This window comes from Lactuca virosa, chromosome 2 (assembly GCF_052849685.1).
Source record: "Lactuca virosa cultivar CGN04683 chromosome 2, Lactuca_virosa_CGN04683_v6, whole genome shotgun sequence".
Taxonomy (NCBI): domain Eukaryota; kingdom Viridiplantae; phylum Streptophyta; class Magnoliopsida; order Asterales; family Asteraceae; genus Lactuca; species Lactuca virosa.
The window spans coordinates 616,331-627,101 of record NC_136427.1 but is presented as its reverse complement, the minus strand read 5'-3'; the positions used below and the strand labels follow the sequence as shown (position 1 = coordinate 627,101).

General features: G+C 39.5%; 1 non-coding gene across 1 annotated transcript; it reads left to right on the top strand.

Annotated features, from left to right (window-relative positions):
• The first annotated feature begins 10,453 nt into the window (after positions 1-10,453).
• On the top strand, positions 10,454-10,560 carry LOC145161926 (small nucleolar RNA R71). Its single transcript, XR_013738783.1, has one exon. It is a non-coding gene; the product is annotated as a small nucleolar RNA R71 (small nucleolar RNA).
• The last annotated feature ends 211 nt before the right edge of the window (positions 10,561-10,771 follow it).

The following is a 10,771-nucleotide window of genomic DNA, read 5'->3' as shown; positions in this document are numbered from 1 at the left end:
AGTATTATTGTATTTTACCCTGGGGCTCGACGAGTTGAAGGTCCAACTCGTCGAGTAGACTCGGCTTTGTGCGTGGATTTTAAGTGACCTACTCGACAAGTCAGGAGACCGACTCGGAGAGTAGGAGCTATCTGAGTAAAACCCTAAATTTGAGGGTTCGCACCATATTTAAACAACTTATCTCCTCCCATATCAGCCTCCATCAATTGTCACACTTCCAGAAGACCTTAAACTGAAACCCTAGCCTTTTTTGAGTGCTCTTAAGCCATTTTTGTGCATTTTTTGTGGTTGTGAAGCTTAAGAAGAAGAAAGGAGCTTGGGAGTTCAAGTTGAAGCTAGAAGATCCATATATTGTGTTCCATTTCCAGCTCATTTAAGGTAAAAAGCTTCAATCTTGACTTTCCATGTGTTTAATCAACTTTAGGGCTTGGATTTTGGTATCTTTAGGGAATTTCTAAGCCATTTCCGGGTTGTGGGGTGTAATGTGGAGATATGGCTTCAAATCTTGGACTTTGGAAGATTCTCATGGCATAAAGGTGCCAACTCTATGGCCATGAGAGCCCCATGCATCTTGTAGGTCTCATTTTTGGTCCTTTTAAGCTTAAAGACCCATGCATGGACGTAAAGTTCGTAACTTCACGTGTTATATCGACCCCAGGAGGTCAGATCTACCCTTTGGATGAGATGAGCTCAACATAAATCGAGTTTATGGACATGGACTTTAGGAGACTCGGCGAGTCGAGCGTTGGTTCCCCAACCTTTTGTTTCGGAGGAATCTGGTTGAGTCAAGAAGGGGGACTCAACAGAGAAGGACGTGATTATAGACCTGGAAATCATGGGACTAGACGAGTGTATGAACAAACTCGGCGAGTCCAAGGCAATTTCCCAAACCATGAAGATGGACTCGACAAGTTGTTCATACAACTCGGCGAGTCATAGACTGAACACAATCTTATGAGGGATATGAACTCGACGAGTTCAAGGGGAACTCGGCAAGTCGGTTGAAGATGGTCCCGATTTTATGGTTGAAGGAGGACCCGTCGAGTTGTGTCTAGACTCGACGAGTGGAGTCGGGGGTTGGATAATTTTGAAGGAGTAGGTACTCGACGAGTTGGTAGACCAACTCGGCGAGTCAATTCAACTGGAGGTTGACTTTAACCAAAGTTGACTTTGATCAGGACTTGGGTTGACCTCTTGTGAAGGTTGTGAGTACAAATTGATAACTTAGTACGATTTGTCGTGTATGGATTGAGGAGTCAAAGAAAGTCGATTTTCACGCCGGGGACAGTGCAGACACTACGCGACATTGAGGTGAGTTACCTTCCAGTAGAAGTGGGTCTAAGGCACCAAGGCCAACCCACTAGTAGTTGCTTATAGTTGAGATGATTGTCTTTGTGATAATTGTCTGGTTGCTATTACTTGATGTGTTCTATGTGCCAGTATGTTATGTTCTATGTGATAGTGGTATTAGGAGGGGAATAGTCCCCCAATCGGTTGTTAGGACCGAAGGGTAGGTAGGACACCCCAGATACGTCTGACAGCATGTTTATGATATGCTATTATGTGATAGTAGTAGGGGTGAAATAGTCCCTGTGACCGGGTGAGATAGACCGGAGGGTAGGCAGGCACCCCAGAATGGCCTGACATGGGTAGTCAGCACCCCACAATGGGTTGACACGGGTAGTCAGCACCCCAGAATGGCTTGACATGGGTAGGTCGGGCACCCCAGAATTGCCTGACAACATGTATGATTGTATAGTATATGGTATGATGGGGGAACTCACTAAGCTTTGTGCTTACAGTTCCAGTTTTGGTTTCAGGTACCTCTTCATCCAAGGGGAAGGAGCCGGCGGCATAGCAACGCATCACACACACACACATGATTTCCGCAATGAGTTTTCTGGGATTGTACTCTGATTTATATTAATGTTCGATGTTTTTATTTGAGACATGTTCATGATGGTTTATGGATTGATATGATATTGACAATGTTTTCAGTAAACGAATTTATAAATTACTTATTTAGAAAAAAAAAATTTGGACTCGAATTTTGGGATGTTACAAGTTGGTATTAAAGCCTTGGTTTGAGGGATTCGGACACACCTTCGGGGGTGTCTGGACTCAAATCGAGGGCTTGAAGGATTTTCACAAGAAAATAGTTTTCTAAGATCTAAGTTAAAGAATTTTGAGAAAGAACGAGGTGTGTGATGCATGCGACCGGCCGAGCTCATGTAAGTTTTCCCCAAAATACCCATACTTGATACGTTATGTTATATGATATAATTATGATAACTGCATGCTAGATTAGGGCTAAGGATCTAGGAAGATGCCTTGTATGCCTGTTATATGATTCTAAGAACTGCATGCTACATTAGGGCTAAGGATCTAGGGAGGATGCCTTATATGCCTGTTGTATGAGTTTATTGAGCTATGTGCTAGGGCTTTTTAGTCAGCAGTATGGTAGCCTGATTAGGTTATGCCTGGTGTTGGATACTCAATGCACGAATGATGCTTGCTTTGTGCTATAAGGGTTTCGGCTAGCTTTAACTAACTAGTGAACGGATATGTAATAGTATCTACAAGCTAGTTAGGGAAAGACGGTAGGGACTCCTTGTGCAGCTGATGGCAGAGAGTAGGTCAGAGAGTGCCCTAGGACAAGCCTAGGATGAGATTAGTTGGAAAGTTGTATTAGTAGAAGGGATTTGGTGAAGTCAAGGAAATTCTTGAGGAAAGTACAGATAGATGTGGAAGGTAGTATGGGCCCGTACTACTGGAAGCAGAGGATCCGTACTCGAATTATGTGTGTGAAACCAACTAGTTTTAATCCTACTTTTCAATTGTAAATTTAACACACAAAGGCAGTGGACCTATCAATTGTGGTATAGTTAAATAAGTAGGGTATCAAACTTAGGGAACGGAAATTAAACTAATTACTAAAATTATCTAAAACAAATACTAAAGTAGAAGGGGTTTCTCTAGTTTTACAAGACTAGAAACTTAACTTAACGAACACTTAATTAAGCAACTAACAGCTAAACAATTAAATTGCAACTAAAGTCAATGATAAAAAGGACTTCTGTTTAGGTTCGAATCAATTGATCCTATGGTTGATTTTATGATAAATATATCGGATTAACTTTTCATTGACTGCCGATTGAGATGATTAGGTTCACGTTCGTTATTGCTAATCCTTATAAAACAGATTAATTAAAGCAGTGGCCAGTTGTCTAAATTAATAAGTTCCTTAGTTATTTAATTCGGGTTAAGTAAGACTTGTAATGGTTAATTGAGTTGGTGATTCAATTAACCTCTTGTTGATGGTGTATCACACAAGCTCACGTATTAACTTACCTATCTTCTAGTTAATTCTAGTTTCACATTCGTTATTCCTAGACATATAACTATGTGGTTACATAAATCATATGAAATTGATAACTAAGAGATGTTCATACAACTTAATTACTCATGTATTAACAGAAAATAGTTGTTGTTAATATATGAGGTTCTTTAACAAGCTTAACAAAACAATATCACCAATTAAAATTAATCCTAACCATAAAATCAATCCATATTCACAAAATCATCTACCCTAAACAGAAGATAAAGGTTTTAGTTCATAATTATAGTAAAAACAAACTCAAAAACAAATTCAATTAGTGCAAACATGATTCAATCAAAAGCTTAACTAAGAATAAACTAGAATTTGCCTTAATCCTCTTCAAAATCGAACTTAGGGTTGATTCCTCAGCTTCTCTCGGTCTAGCAATGCCTTCAATCGCAATTTGAGCCTCCTAGGGTTCCAGAGTAGTCCCCATCTTGATCTCAAAGTCCCTATTTATATTTTTCTGGAAACAGAGGTGACTCGTCGAGTCAAGGTCCAACTCGCCGAGTCCTTCATTAAAAATCCGTGTACGGCAAGTACTTTTAGAGCTTCACGAATCTTTGATCCAACTCGTCGAGTCAGGATTTGACTCGCCGAGTCCTTCTTGTCTTTTGCATTTTTCTTCTTTGTTTCAACTCCCGAGCTTCCAACTGCTTCTCCTGCTTTCTTTTGCTTCCGAGCTTCTCTTTTGGACTGAAAATACAATATGAACACTATTAAGTACCTTTTGTCCATAATATGTAAATAATTAGCTAACAATTAATGAAAATCTATACTAAATATATAGCTAAATATACACATATCAAAATACCCCACACTTGACTTTTGCTTGCCCCCAAGCAAAACTGAATTTTAGCATACTAATATTGCATAAGACAATCCCAATCGAACCCAGCCATTATGCCAAGACTGCAACACATGCATTTGTGTCTAAAATTTTCCTAAGAACCCCCCTCAATTCTAAATACTCACAATCCTCATAAACACTTGCCCACTTCTTTTGAACCAATGTCATTTTATGCATCCCTCCGAATCCATCCGCAGAAAATATCCTAACCTCAAGGTATTTTTGGTTGAGCAACCCAAGCATACATAACTAGAAAATTACAAATTTTTCGATACCAATATGGAGCTATTTTCGGAATTCTTCACTTCTTTGATAATTCGACTTTAATTTCCTTGAATTCACCAACTTTTGGTTTTTGGTATCTTCCACTTTTGAACTTTGATCTTCTGATCTTCACTTTAATTGCTCCAAAATTCTTACAACTTTTCTTGTAATTCTCTCTTTTTTTTTCAACATGTAAGTCACTTTTTTTTCTTTCACTCAAAACCCTACATGCTTAAGCAACGGCGCTCAACTTCAACCTTTATTGGTTAAAGATAATAGTTTTCCTGGATACATTTCAAGTACACGATGCTAAACTTATTGCATCCCTCAAACTAAGCGAGGTTGTGTTTTTGTCCCATGATTTCACTAGAATAAAGGGGGCCATAAATGCATTAGAACGTGTATAGGCTCAACTTAAAATTTGGGTCTTCATGCAATCACCAAACATAACACTAGCATGATTCCTAATTGCCTTTTACCAAATTTTCTAAATTAGGTCCTAGCAATTTTAATGCAAAAATTTCAAACTTTTCAAAATTTAACTAAAATTTTGTTAACCAACCCCCTACCCCACACTTAATTTATGCAATGTCCCCATTCCATACTATGCATGATAAAGAATCAATTAAATAAAGAGAGAATTGGAACAAACCCCCCTGGGGTAATAGTGGCGAGGTTGATCTTCTTCATTTTGAACTCCATCTTCAGCTGACTTTAGGCATGGGAACAGCTCATCCATGTCTTGGGTGTCATTCGTCTCGTGTGGTTAGCTCCAAATATGCAGGAAAATCCCTTGGAAAGTTCCAGGAATTAATCTTAAAGATAATGCAGTCAAGTGGCGTATAAAATAGCATCAAATCAGCAACTTTAGAGGTGGAATGAAAAGCAACTCGTCGAGTTAGTAAGGCGACTCGTCGAGTCATGTCGCGAGAATGGCAGAATTCATGAAATTGCCCTATGACTCGTCCAGTTCAGGATGTACACTTGACGAGTCCATCGATGTGTAATGAAAATATATTTTGCTTTAAATCCGGCTTTTGGTGTGCTGAAGTAACATCAAAAAGACACTTATGCCCTTCTCTTCTCCAGTATTTACACACTCTTCGACCCTCTCTAAAACCGGACTCGATACTTAAACTCCATTCTCGCTCGCCTAGGCTCAATGCTTCTATGGAACGACTCTCAAGACTCTTTGTTGCAAACCCTTTATCCAAATTCTAAAAAAGACTAAAACAAACATGTAATAAAAAGGAAAAACACACCATAAGCAAATCCTAAACTACTTGTCCAAGCCAAACAAAACAAACAAACAAAAACAAACAATATAGAAAAATTGTTTTAACACAACCAAAATAAAAAGGATAGAACTTCAATCTTCATCTTCTTCCTCCTCATCCTCTTCATCATCATTCCGCACTCCGCTCCCACTCACTCCTCTTCTTCTTGTGTTTATCCTCTCCTCCCAAGTAGGCACATAAGGAAATTGACCCCCGTCCACATGCTAAATGTTGAAGTGATTATATAATTGGATAAAGTACCGATTGGCAAAATTCAAGCCCCTTCCCAAATCATCTTGATATCTTCTTCCCTCCTCATTTAACCACTCCGGGGGCATATCATCTTCGACCGGGATTACCGGTGGATCAGGATCTGATTGCTCGCGTCTCGGCCTTACCCTCCTTCCCGGTTCCTCGGGTCCTATTACCACATCATCATGAGGAATAGCATAATGGCCCCCTCCATAATCTTCAATAATTTTGGCTCTTCTAAAAAGAATAGGATTAAAAGGAGGGGTCGGGACCATCGTCATCAAGTTCCATGCTCCTCTTTCCATTAACCCATAAGATTTGGCTAGGCGGGTCACAAACATTCCACCATTGATCTTTGAAGTTTTGCGATCTTTGACCGCCACCCAAGATAAATATGACGCCATGCAGTACGGAAGATTGCAAAAAGTATTTGGAGTAATAATACTCCATAAGTAGAAAACATCAAGGTTAGGAACCTTGTCATCATCCTTCCGCATGTTGATTGTATTTGCGATGAGGCGGTGAATCAATCCATGGGTGGGTGATCAAATACTCCCCTCTTGAGCGGACTTGGGGATATAAACTTTGTTAGCAATGGTGTTCCACAAAGTGGAACCCACAACACCTTCCGGGAACTCCTTGTGACAATGCTCAAGAAATGTGACAAAACCATCAGTGAACACCAATTGTTGGTCATAAATACCCAACCTGTAAGCTAATTCCACCATACTACATCGGCGGAATTCACCACCAAGGCAAAAAGTAACAATTCCCAGGTTGTAATAATCGTGCCCTTCACGGAAATTGATGGTTGAGAAAAACTCCCAACACAGCTCCTTGAACACCGGTTCTTGAATGCGGAAGAGCCGGTTCCATCCATCACAAGTGATGGATACCCCACCATTCATAAAGACCTTAACAAGATACGAGGCCAACTCCTCTTCATAACGAACTCTTCCTAACTAATCCCAATCTATTTCATTTGGCACATAAATTTCTTTCTTCTTAACTTCAAGCAGCTTCTTCTTCCATCTTTTTATTGTGGATTCCGAATCAATTCTTGGAAAATTTAACCAATGATGGTCTCCTTGGTTACCCCTAGAGCTTTGTCCACCTCTTGGAAACATTTTTTGCAACATAAGAAAACCATACAAACCAGAAAACACATAAACGTTAAAACTCAAAATCTTCAGGGACCGACTCGTCGAGTCCACGAATAGAGTCGGCGAGTCACATGAACTGCTCGAGTCGCATGTTTGAGGTTTATCAATTCATCCAACAAAACTCGAAATTGGTCCCAGTGGTTTGTCTCGGGATGCATACTAAGTATAAATTCATAATCAATTGCATCTATAACATCCTAATTAGACAAAAATTAAAAACCCTATAATCCTAATCAAGTCAAAAGAAACTGGTTGCAACAAATTGGGATCAATATTCTGCAAAAATTAAAGCTTTAAGAAGATAATAAACAAAAGATGTTACCTTGTTAGAAGAAAGTGGAAGAAATCAAGAAAAATGAGATGGTTGCTTGAGAGAATCTTGGCACGTCGAGCATAGGTATGTCGGCCGTATGAAGTGAAAATGTTTAACAATTAGGTTAAAACCCTAATTTTACAGAAATGTAAAAATTATTTTTTTCAGTAAATTAAACCGACTAATCGAGTCAGTATATGGACTCGCCGAGTCAGATCGCGAAAGTATTTCACATCTGCGTAAGGACTCGTCAAGTTAGTGTATAGACTCGCCAATTTTATTATTCTGTTGAAAACATTTTTTCCTTTTCTAAAAAAAATTCCTTATTTAAAAATAACTCCGCACCCCACACTTAGGCCTTAATTACCCTCAAGCAATCAATTATGGATGAATATGAAGATTGAAATAAAAAAAACTAAGTAATCCTCACAAAACAAAAACGAAAAAAGAAAAAGAAAAGAAAAGCAAACTCTTTTGACGGGTTGCCTCCCGTTAAGCGCTTCTTTTTTTGAGGAGTCTTTAGCTGGACTCCATCCCGCTTTACATTTCTGCTGCTTCCTCCATTGGGATCTCCTTCTTTAATTTTTGGACTTTATATTTTGTCTTGTACAAATGGATTTTTTTCTTGTATGCCCTCTTCAATTCTTCCATTCTCTTCCTTGCTGTGATTTCTTCAGCTTTACGCTTTTTCGATTTACCATGCTTATTTTTTTCCACTCCGCCCTTTTCATGCTCCATCGTTTCGCTTTCTTTCTTATCTTTCTTGATTGCCTATTTGGTCGTTACAAAATACGGTGTTTTGAAAGTGAAAACTTCACACGTACTAGAGACAATGGCACGAGGCTTGGTTCTTTTGCTTTAGATTGACATCTCTTATTGATCTAGCATATGTGATTCAATAGAAGAGGTATGATTATCACCATTCATAGTTTTAAGATCCTCTTTATCTTCTAAACTCACTCTATCCTCCTCTTGGATAGCCACATCATCCTCCACAATTGCTTCAAGAAAAGACAAATGTGCATCATCAAAGTTGAAAAGATTTTTAACAGCCTTGTTTCTCTTAAGAGGATTCTTCTAGTAATCATGAAAAACATGCACATCTGGTTCACAAAGGGTACTAATGGTTTGCAGACTAACAATTCCATCAGATTGGGAGCTTTCGAATGTACTCGTCGAGTCAGCAGATTCGACTCGGCGAGTCAGCGAGTCTTCAATACTTTTGAGGTTTTCTTTGCAGTCAGCTTCCTTGATCAGCCTTTCTATCTCCTCCAGATCTCCCTTGGCATCAGAATTCTCTTCCAAGGATACTAAGAATTGGTTTGGATTGACCTCTTGCAAGTAAGCAAGCTCTCTCTCCAACACTTCATCATCTAAAATTATTGAGGAAACATTATCTTCCTTTGATTCCTTCGGCTTCTCCTTTTTCTCTGCTTCAATAATTACCGAATCATCTCCTACCCTTAATGTTAGCGTAGATTCACACATGTCTACCAAGGCACAAGCGGTATTCAAGAATGGTTGCCCAAGGATGATTGGTACTTGAAAGTCCTCATCCATGTCTAATATTATGAAGTCAACCAAAAATACCAACTTATCAATTTTGATAAGGAGATCTTCACATACTCCCATCGGATGTATTATCATTTTGTCGGCTAGATGAATCTTCATTTGAATAGGCCTTGGGACCGGAAGATTTAACTTTTGGAAGAAGGAATATGGCATAATATGAATACTTGCACCCGAATCCGTCAATGCTCGTGTGGTTATTATGTCCCCAAATTGACAAGGTATGGTGATGCTTCCGGATCGCCCCTCTTTTCCGGTAGTTCACTCAGCACTATTTCAGCAATTTCTTCTATATTTCTCCTAGTGGTAAAAAGGTTTTTAAGTAAACTACCATATTTTGGTATTTGTAATATCGTTTCAACAAACGGAATATTTACTTGGAGTGCCTTTATGTGCTCCATAAACCTCTTATATTATTGAATTTGCTCATCAGGTATGGCTCGGCTCGGAAATGGCAAAGAGGTTCAATAAGGCTTCAAAAGAGAGCGGTTTTTGGAATCAGCTTGCCGACTCGTCAAGTCCATATTGGCGACTCGGCGAGTCGAGTCGGGTTTACTCGAATCCCAGCTACTTTCTTCTTATGTTCGCACTTTGTTGGGATTCTTCTAGATAGAGGTCAGAGGAGTGTAAATGGGCTCAGAATCTTTTGTTATTGCATTCACATGCGCCATTCTTGGATTTTGCTCGGTATTGCTAGGAAGTTCACCGGGTGCTCTTTGATTGATTTGTTGTGCAAGCTGACCTAGCTGTTTTTCAATATTATGAATAGATGCTTGCTGGTTCCTAAGCATATTTTGCTGATCCTTCATCATACCTTGATGTTCTCTAAGCGTATTTCGTTGCTCTTTCATTTCAGCATTTGTATCATTATGCCTCTTCTCAGACGCGGCTACAAATCTTATTAACATATCTTCCAATTCAGCTTTCTTCTCCAGCACCGGTTCCTGTTTTTGATAAAAGCCCCTTTCTTTTTGCTTAAATTTCTCCTCTTTTGCCTTTTTGTACTCATCACCACTTGAATATCACACTTGCACCCTCCGGTTCCCGTTCTCGTCAAGATCACAATCTTTAGTGAGATGAGGCCCTCTACAATTCTCACAACCGACCCTAATGGCATGGATTGATTGGTCCATCTTATTCATTCTTCGATCTAAACTCTCTAGTTTAGCCATCATTGCTGCCATGCTATCATTAACTGAGTTCACCGCCCCCCGACTCAGTTCATTTCTTGGGTTATGATATTCTCTAGAGTGCTTAGAGAATTCTTCAATTAGTTCTTTGATTTCCGGGGGTGGCTTCTTTGTGAGAGGTCCTTGCGAATCAAGGAGTTGCCTTGTGGTCACATTCACTCCATCATAGAAAATGGAGACTTCTTGTTTGCTGTTAAGATCATGATGTGGGCAATTCCTTAGTAGTCCCTTGTATCTCTCCCATGCCTCATAAAGGGATTCTCCAACTTGTTGTTCAAAATTAGCTATGGCTTTCTTCAACTTGGATATTTTTTAGGGAGGGCAAAATTGATCAATAAATTCTTATTTCATCTTAGCCCATGTGGTGATGGATCCGGGAGGGAGTGATTTCAACCAATCCTTCACAGCTCCTTTGAATGTGACGGGAAGCATGCAAAGCAAAACGGTTTCGCGAGGTACATTTGGAACGCTGAAGTAGTCGGCTACATCGTTGACTTCGTCCAAGTGCTTGTAA